We start from the raw sequence: 10,593 nt of genomic DNA on the forward strand, positions 1-10,593 counted from the left end.
TGACCCCATAAGTGTGTGTGCCAAGTAGTGTTATTTGACACCATAAGAAACTATTTGGATTATAAAAATAAATATCATCTTAGTTATAAAGCGACCACTAAAATGATCCAGAATATGTTCATATTAATTTTTTTTACATTATCATTGAAATGAAAGCACCTCACTTGAAAAAAACATTAAAAAATCTCTTGTGGTAGACCTGCCTTTATTATGATGTATTATACAGACTTTACCATTCTTCCTGATAGCTCATTGAGGATCAGATTCAGCCTCAACAAATGTGTAGTCAAGTGCCATGAGCTTCAAACACTAACATGCAAGGACATGAACAGAACATTCACACAAAAGGAAGCACAAATGGTCAATAAGCATGGGGAAATGTGTTCAATGCCAGTAAGATCAAAGATATCTAATGTATCAGTCATGGTAGTCTGGGTAATGTTATAGTAACAACACCAAGTCTCAGTGGCTTAAAACCACAAAGGTTTATTTCTTGATCATCTCTGTCATGGCTTAGTGGAAGGCTTTGCTCCATGGAACTGTTAACATGGCATATTCATGTTAACCCATTATGAGACCCAGGCCAATTTCTGGACTATTGCTGGTAACCAATAGCCGAAGTGAATGAGAGCTCTGTAGGGTCTTACACTGGAAGTGACTCAGCCCAGAATGGTACCTATCATTTCTATTCACAACTCAGTGACCAGAACAGGTCATATGTCCCCACCTAACTTCAAAAGCCATGAATTTCAATCCTATTATATGCTTGGGAGGTGGAAAGTAAAAAATATATTTTTTAAATAGATGTTATTGATTTTTTACAGAGAGGAAGAGAGAGAGAGTTAAAAACATTGACAAGAGAGAAACATCAATCAGCTGCCTCCTGCACACCCCGTACTGGGGATGTGCCCACAACCAAGGTACATGCCCTTGAGCAGAATCAAACCTGGGACCCTTGAGTCTGCAGGCCGACGCTCTATCCACTGAGCCAAATCAGTTAGGGCAGTAAAAAATATTTAGTGTGCAGTGTTAAAGACTAGAACATATAATAAAAACAACAATAAGCTATTAATTTTCAGCTATTAGATTGGCAGCTTCATAAAGAGAAATTAAACTTGTCTCAGCAAGTGTGCAGAAACAAATTTTCTTATACACCAGGAATAAAAGTTTGTACATAATTTCTTGGGGCAGCTTGGTGTGGACGAAAGGGGCCACATGCTGACCTGACAAGCTCTGGGGAGGCCTGCAGGGCAGTCTTGCAAACTCAGAGACCTAAAGTAACCACAAAGGGTGGTCTGAAATTAAACTTTAACTAAAAGCAGTTATGGTGGGTAGTTACAGCCTAGGCCGCTATCTTCACTGACAAGGTCAACCTTTACATTAACTGAGCCTATCTGTCTTTTTGCATCTATGATAGCATACCCTTGAAATGTCTGGGTAACTTGTAACTTCCCTTTTTCTGGAGCCCTTGGGGCACAACCAAATGTGGTGGGCCCCAGGACAGATACCACAAATTCCTTCATTATCATTTTAATTGTTCCTGCACCCACCTAAGTATGTGTCCATCATTTTACTTTTTATCCAATCCCAGGGTCTGCCCCCTTCCCCCACTTTGCTTTATCCCACCTCCTTAATCTATCACCAATGAATTTTGTGTAACCCACCTACGTCCCTTCTTTGATTGCAATGTATAAATAGAAATGTAACCCGCCGTTCTCCGGAGCATTATCTCAATTCCTTGAGGTTCTGCTTCCCAGCATATGTCGACAGTTTGGCTCAAATAAACTCACAAAACTTCCTTACAGGTTTCAATGGTTTTGTGTGTGTGTGTGTGTGTGTGTGTGTGTGTGTGTGTGTGTGTGTTAACATTGGCAATACACACATTTTTGTGCACGTGCATGCACACACACACACACACACACACACACTGTGCATATACTTTGCCAGACAATTTCACCTCTAGGAATTTAACCTAAAGAGACAAATGTCACAACTGTGAAAAGATAGGATTACAAAAACATTCACTGCAACATTGTGCGTAACAGTGGAAAATGGGAACAATACATAAATGCAACAGCAGAGTAATGGCTGAATAGCTTATGTTACAGCTGCTTGATCAAATATATGGATCCATTACAATTATGCTCACAAAGAATTCATAGCTAAGTAATATCTTTATTTTGAATGGTTAGCAACAAAGCAGCCTCTACACATTCCTCTCTCAAAGCAGTACAATATGACTGGTGATGCAACAATCTTTTTTTTTTCCTAAGATATATTAGGAAAACACTTTGAGTTTGTAAATGATTTGTTCCAAGTGACAACAAAGAATAACATTTCCTGCAGGAACAATGCTCCTTGCTGCAATCTGCAAGTTCTCCCTCATTTCCCTTCAGTGATCACAGCTCCTTCAGCAGAGGCTGAATATCTAACTACTACTAGGAACCCCAGTTGGGGCTGGCCTCCCCTGGGTGACTCCTGTGCTATTTTATAGCTTAACTGTTCAGCATCTCCATAAGCTATGCTAGAAGCAGGATTGTGCATGTTGTCAGAGCGCCTTCCGTTTTCCTGAAGACTCACTTATGCTCAGGACTGGGAGAGAGATGGAAGCACTGATGCCATTCCCAGAGTCCTCATGGGTTCTGCTCTCTAGTGATTAGCAGAGCACCCTGCTCTCCTCACTTGGGTTCTTCCTTCCTTGCCTCCCTTCCTCCATCCCTCCTCCTTTCCTTTCCTTTCTTCCATCTTTTCTTGTTTCCTTGAAAGAAACATTTATTGAGCGGTTTTAAGGTTCAGGTGCTGTGCCCAGTATTGGGAACACCACAATGAACAAGATACTCTCTCTGCCTCTATGGTGCATTCTATCCACTGGGGAAAAGAGGCAATTACAATGTATCCCTGAGGTAGGCACCTCTAAGATGCTCCAAAGGGCCCCTACCTCCTCGTATTCACACCCTTGTGTAATTCTCTATCCTGAGCATTGGCTAGACTTAGTGACTTGTTCTAACAAATAGAATATGGCAAAGCAATCTATATATATAAAAGCCTAAGCAACTGTTCAACCATTCAACTGTTCGACCATTCAACTGTTCGACCGTTCATCCAGTAGCTATGATGCACACTGACCACCAGGGGGCAGACGCTCCTACTGGTAGGTTACCTTGCTGCTGGGGTCTGGCTGATTGGGACTGGGTGAGATGGGCCGGACACACCCTGGAGCCCTCCTGCGGTCCCTCCCTGGCCCTGATCATGCACCAGTGGGGGTTCCTTGGCCTGGCCTGCACTCTCTCGCAATCTGAGACCCCTCAGGGGGATGTTGGAGAGCCGCAGGCCAGGCCAAAGGACCCTACCGATGCACGAATCCATGCACTGAGCCTCTAGTATTAGGTAATAAGACTCTGGCTTTAGTCATGGGTCCCTGCCACCATCTCTCTCTCCCTCTTGCTCTGGGGGAAATAAGCTACCATGTGCTTCACCCTATGCTGCACTATCAGTGTCATTTGGCAGAAATAGAAGGTAATTGTAAAAATAATAACAAGAAAAGCAAAACAGTGCTATTAGAGCCTTACAAAACAAGATTGTCCATTGAAAATTCTGAATCTAGGACCTCCTTATTCCCTCTCTCTGTGTCACTCTTAAGAAGAGAGGTGATAACTTATTATCAAACTGAGATTTCCTCTTTGATGTGATCAAAATATGATTTAGAGGAATTTTAAAAATAATTGTATGATTCTATTTTAGTTACTGCTGTTGTCCATGTACTACTAACATTCATCTCTTATTCATGAAGCATTTTGAAAACACTGCTCTATACTAATACCCCAAGACCCTCAGCCACAAATATGGGCTGGTACTTCTTAGCCAGGCGAAGCTGTTTTTTAAAGCCAGACCTAAGGCAGTAGTTCTGCACCTGGGTGTGTGGCACAGTGGTGGTTCATGAATTCTCAGGATGTGTTACCAGACTTTGATGAATATACAAAATTGATTTTCCCCTCCAGCTGAGGATACATATGTGTGTGTGAGTGACAGAAGGCTCTGCAGAGTGAGTTGGCAATGTGTCTCCCACTCTCCATACCTAAGAAACATCACCTCTCCATGAGAACAGCGAACTGGGACACTTGTCAGGGCTATAACCACTCGAAGGTTACACAGCAATAAAGAGGGCCCGGTGAATGGTAAAATAACTCTAGAAGGCTTTTCAATTTCCAAACTTGCTTTGTCAAGACCATCATTCACCTTTTAATAGAGCTTTTGAGCATGTTGCCCAAACTTCTAGAATTAAAAAATGTGCCTAATCTTCCCACGTTAGAGTGAAGACCGTCAACCCTAAAGTGTGAAAAATGTCATAGTTCTGGAGGCAGAATCCTTCCACTAGCAACCAAGTCAGATTTCAGCACTCTTACAATAAGGGTTGTGCTTTTATGGGAACAAATATTTCTTACTCATTTTCTCTCTCAAAGCAATACAGCATGACTAGTGATTTGTGGAGATAAAATTTTCTCTGAAATTCTTCATCCTGACATGCAATGACCTTTTTTTCCTAAGATATATTATGACAACACTTCGAGTTTGTCAATGATTTGTTCCAAGTGACAACAAAGAATAACATTTCCTGTTCATCTTTCTCAGAATTTTGGGATCTGCCTGATACATTTCTAGACAAATGGGATCAAACAGTATAGTCAAGCCATGGAAATGCAGAGGTGGGGAGAGAGGAGTGCATGGCAGAAGTTGGGGGTATAGTTTTGTGCATAAAACCAGAAGAAGTTATGGGATGAGGGAATTATTATTTCTCCTCCAGTGCAGAACTGGGCCATGTTTGGGTGCCTGGAGTGAGCTTGGCAGAAAATCACTTGCTTCCTCGTTCTGTTATGTTCCACAGGACTTTCTGTCCACATTGCTGCCTTAGTGAATGCCCTGTTTTGTAATCAAAATGCCACAGTAGTTGCACATATCCAAATGAGAAGAAATCTGCTGACCTAAAATATGAAAATCCATTCAGAGGTCGAAGTTGATTCTTTTCTCATTTAAATTTCAAAATGCCAAGCACCCCCCCAAATGATTTTAAATAAGTATCTAACTTGAATTGAAATGTTTGAGTTCAGGACAGGAAAAAAATAAAAAGAAGTAATGAGAAGAGAGTGGGTAGGCAGGAATCAAGTAGCACTTCCTGTCTTAAGATTTGTAACCCATCCATCACCATTTTCTTGTCTTTAAGAAGGAGCTTTTACAGAAACAAATGTTCTATTTGCTTAAAAGTTCAAATCAATACCAATTATATTTAATTGGAACATGAATAATTGAGGAGAAAGGATAGATTGTCATACTCTAGAAGGTCAGCCTCCAGCCATGCAGGACCTCGGTGATTGGCTGTCTGGGAGGAGGTGGAGGCTGGATCTAGGCTTGGGAACATGATATGGCTGTGGCTCTGACCCCCGAGAACACTGGCTGATGGTTCAAGTCGATGTCAGAGGGAGGGATAAATGATGCAATTGCACCCAATGCTGATATCTAAGCGGGTCCATTTTACACGTGGTGCATGTTAGCAAAAGTCTCCATAGACAGGTGATGCTTCAAGTTAGCAGGGAACTAATGTTATGCTTCCAAATGGTTCAAATTTTATAGTGTAACCCTAGCCAGCAACCTGAAGGTCAGCGGAGAGTCTTCAGTCCCCTAGGAAGAGAAATGGTAAGACTTGCCTGTGTTCCTGCAGAGCAGAACTGGGCTCTATTTCTTAGAGAGAGGCAGAAGTTCAATCACATTACTAGACCCCACAGAGAGATTTAGGAGAGCGTTACAACTCAGTGAACCCACCGTAGGCATTATAGACACCAGTCTACAAAAACAACAACTTTCAGAACCCACCCTCTTGCAAAAAGTGGGCCTCAGTGATGCCAAATTAAAAGGTAGGCACTGACATGTTAGCAAATCAAGCAACTTTGCCATGGCAAGTAGGATCAGCAATCCTCATTGAAGGTGTGCTCTGGTGGTAGCCTTACGACATTTTATGAAAAGGAAGTGTAAAAGAAGTTATAGAATCCCAGATGCCAAAAAATGAAAGATGGCCAACCTCATGGTAATCGGGGAAATGCACATTAAAATCACAGTTGGCACCATTTCACACTCATTAGGTGTACACAAGAATGTTACTGCAGCACATAAAGTTAAAATTACCTAAACATTCATTAATAGGATAGGTATTTGATTTAGTCACAAAGATTTATGGTAATTTAATTTCTATATTATATTTTGCAATGGAATGCTATAAAAATACTATGAAAAATTAACATGGGCTCACAGAGAAAATTGAAGGTACATTCATGAAATACCTAAGTAATGTATTTCTAGAACAACACAAGATTAAGTTGCAGAGTACATCTAAATATCTAAGTTAACGTAGGAAAGCATTTTGTTCCTTCTTTTAACATAACCTTCTCCAGCTTATACTGTACATTTTTATTTAGGTGTCTGATATAACAGTAAGTTCTTTGAAGGCAGGAACCAAGCAGATGCCTTAACAGAATTGGTGCTGAGTAATTTTAGTTAAATGAATTAGTAAGTGAATGAAGAATTAGAGATATAATTGTGTCAGTTGTTTAACTGTCATCATTTGGACCAAAGTCGAGGCTCTCATTGTTAAACCTGCTTTTCCTCCTGTCCATCCTGGCTTTTTTCTGGAACCTCTTACCTTCCCTCCCTACAGACTTGGTGGACGAGTCAGGGCAAGTTGGGAGAAAGATGATCTGTCCCCACAGCTCACTCTCCACCTGTACTTTTTATCTCAGCTTGGGCTGTTTGGGACTACCTCGAGAACAATCAGATGTCTTTGAGGTGACTTTGGGAATACATGGTGTTTTTCTATGATATGTATTCGTGTATGTGAATATATTTCATATGCATAGGCATAAATACCAGCATGGGCGGAATGTTGAGTTTTCCCTTACCATATCACCCTTAATCTTAGGGACACTCTGAAAACTCACACACAGAAAAGTAAATGAAACAAACACTGTGGTTGCTCTCAGAGCACTTTGATGGGCCTTCGCTATGAGAGCCATTTCAGGATAAACCTAGAATAAACCCAAAGACTAGCATGTGCCAGGAGGGACTGAGACCTTAAAAATTCTAAAGTAGATAATAACTAAAATAATGTTCAAGGTGTGTTTGAAGCAGGAGAAAAAGAAAAAAGACAAACCCACTGCCAAAGGAACATGATGCAGTGTTAACAGATGGCACAGACAAAATGGGAAAAACCTCACTATCATTTTGCTTTGCTTTTCAAAAACAACATTTCCCAAAGTGGGTTCCACAAAATGTTAGTTCTAGAATAGGTTTTGCAAGAAGAGTTGCATGACCAGTTACTTTTGGGAAATATTGGGAAAATACACAGAGTTCTTTATTACAGGATTTTTCCTTTGCTTTAAGATGCCACATTGTTCTTTAAAACCCACTCAGACTTATGTTCTAATTGACACTTTAAAAATTTTTTTATTTTATTGTTGACATTACTATAGATATCTCCCATTTTCTCACTTTTTGCCTGCCTCTACCCAACCGCCGCTCCTCCCCATGCTATTTTATGTCAATGGGTTATGCATATATGCATATATGTTCTTTGGTTAATCTCTTCCTGTCCCCTGCCCCACAACCCCCCTCCCCCAACCCTCCTCCTCCCCTCCTAGTTCTGTTATTCTATTCCATTCATCCATACCTCTGGACCTCTTTTGTTCTTTAGATTCCACTTACAAGTCAGATGACACTTTTTTATCTGGAAGCATCTCATGGGACTGGTGTTCTTTGACACACAGTTTGGAAAACACTCTTTAAAAGCAAGAATGATCTAAAGAATATGTAGAATAAATAGGGCAAAGATGAAACTTCTTAAGTCCCCTCTGGCGTGGTTCAGTGTTGTCGAGGTCCTATCCCCAGTGATGGCACATGCCCGGGTTGCAGGCTCAACCTTTAGTGTGGGGAGTGCAGGAGAAAGCTGATCAATGATTCTCTCTCATTATTGATGTTTCTCTCTCTCTCCCTCTCCCTTTCTCCCTGAAATCAATATATATATATATATATATATATATATATATATATATATATATAACTTCATTAAGAAACTAGTTTGTCTTTGAGGGAGAGAGACTATTTTTAAGGATCTCAAATGTTTTAGCCCAGAAAGTACATTCCAACTACTATAACCCATTTTGAGAAATAAAAGAAAATGTTGAAAATCCCATTAGATTGGAAATAAGCAAGTAACATATCCGGAGAAAGGGTTTAAAAACTTGACACCTTAATGTAATAACCATTTAGAGCTAAAATAGATTTCCATTCCATTATGAATCTTTTATTGCAAGTGAGAGAAACCAACACTGACAATTTTAAGGAAAAAGTGGATATATAACTGGATAACCAAGGGGTCCAGGCTGCCTGTCACTACTTGAGCCAATTAAGCAGAGATAGGGTTGAATCATATATGAGTGTTTATTCCGATAATGCCGGAGAGCAGCAGGTCATCCACAAAAAAATCTGTTCTGCAACCCCCCCATAAGCCAGCTGCCTATATTGGGTAGGACAGAGTACTTGGGGAAGTAGGAATTACAGGCCTTGGGAAGTAGGTTATGCAGGCTGGATTGGGACTCCATTGTTTGGGCAATGAGTTTGTTAATCTTTCCATGTTAATAGGCAGTTCTTGAATGAGAATGGACCACATTCCAAGGTTGACTCCCAGGTCCAAGGTTGACTCCCAGGTCCAAGGTTGACTGCAAGATCCAAGGTTGACTCCCAAATCCTGGAGGCTATGACTCCCAGACAGGTTAGAATGTCTTTTCTTTGATTAAAACAGGGCAATCAAATTTAACAGAGCATGATTAATATTTCTTGTAACTATAGCTAGTCCCCAATATTCTATTTTTTCCCCTAACAGATGCACTGGTGGGACTTTTAGTGGGAAGGAAAATGAGAGACTAGGGACTCAGGTTTGAAATGAGGACAAGAACCAGGGAACCTGAGAGCACTAGAGTCTGCAATACATGCTATCTTTCTTAACTGCCATGGCTGAAGTGAAATCCTTCAAATATTCTTCTCCTCTATCAATTACTCCTTTAGGGAGTCTAAGTCCCAGGAGAGAAAGTCCAGTTGTAAGAGTTTGGTTCTCATGCCTGCCTCTTGGCCAAGGGAGAGCTGACACTAAGAATGCACACAATGGCGAGATGTATTGCCTAAAATAAAATGGGGGTGCTGTAAGCTGCAGGAATGGCACCAGGTGTTAGACCCATGGAGTCAGACCAGACCCGGGTTCAGAAACCTTGGTACTTGAGTTCTGGCTAAAAAAGAATTCAGAATCAAGACTCAAACTATAAGAGACCATCTATAATAATAAAAGCATAATATGCTAATTAGACCAGACGTCCTTCCGGATGTCCTTCCAGACCAAGTAGAGGCAGGAGGGGCAGAGGCAGAGGTGGAGGAGGAATAAGTAATTCATAGAAGAAATGGGCTGAGGAAACAAGTTATAGAGGCAAAGGAAGGGAGCTTGAAGCTTGGGAGTGAGGAAGGTATTAATAACTTGCCTGGGGGAGGTAAAAGGGGGAATAGAAAGGGAAAGGCTTTGGCCCAGGAGGGAGAGCATGTTGGGCCTTCTAAGGGTGTTAAGGGTAGAGTTTAGGAGAGGTCCCAGGGGAAGATCTCAATAGAATACTCAGCAGCTTTCCAGGTGTGCCCTTTCGGGGTCTAGGTCTCCACTGATCAATTGGTCAATGCCAGGGCTGGGGTAGGGGTGGGGGGTGGGGCGAGGAGGAGGATCATTATCCAATGCAGCTGGTCCTGAGGGCAGCCTTGGTATTGCTTGTGTGGTTTCTCTGCTTTTCTGAGCGTGGAGCTGAAATACAACTGAGGTCTAAATGTTATCTCTAGGAAGGAAAGGTCTGGGGATCCAAACCACCATGACCAATCAATATGCTAGGAGAAGAAAGGTCACTCTGGGGACAAGGTTCCACCCTACAATTGTCCTTTGCTAGGCACCCAGGGCTTTCCTCCCTGGTGACCTTCTGGGCCTAGCCCATCATTTTTGCTCTGCTCATGTCTGTCTAACGGCCTACCACAGGGGAAGCTGATGGAAAGGGAAAATGAATGCAGAGTGCCTGAATATCAACAAATTCCCACTATGTGTTTCCTAAGAACAAGCTATATCAAATTAATCTAAATGTGTGAGTTCAGTAAAACTTTGAAATGGCATAAAAGAACTGTGCCATTGATGCATTGTTTAATTCATCCATTTATTTGTAAATCTTCGATGGGTGGCAAATTAGCATAAGACACCATGGTACACAAATCACATTAGTCTCTTGCTTAAACCCTTCAGAGGGTGAAATACAAAATCTCTTAGGATGAAATAGAAAATCTCTAATGTGGCCTCCAAGGCTCCATAGTATCTAGACTCCCTGACCCTCCTCCTCCCTCTCCCTTTGCCCCGCCCATTCCAGCCCCAGTGGCCCCAGGCTTCCCATACATTATGCCTCTGATGGCATTCTGCTCAACTCAAGCCTGAATAACCTGAATAACTCCTAGTCATCGTGGGTGGGCCACAAGTTAAAT

Source organism: Eptesicus fuscus, chromosome 7, assembly GCF_027574615.1.
Source record: "Eptesicus fuscus isolate TK198812 chromosome 7, DD_ASM_mEF_20220401, whole genome shotgun sequence".
Lineage (NCBI taxonomy): Eukaryota > Metazoa > Chordata > Mammalia > Chiroptera > Vespertilionidae > Eptesicus > Eptesicus fuscus.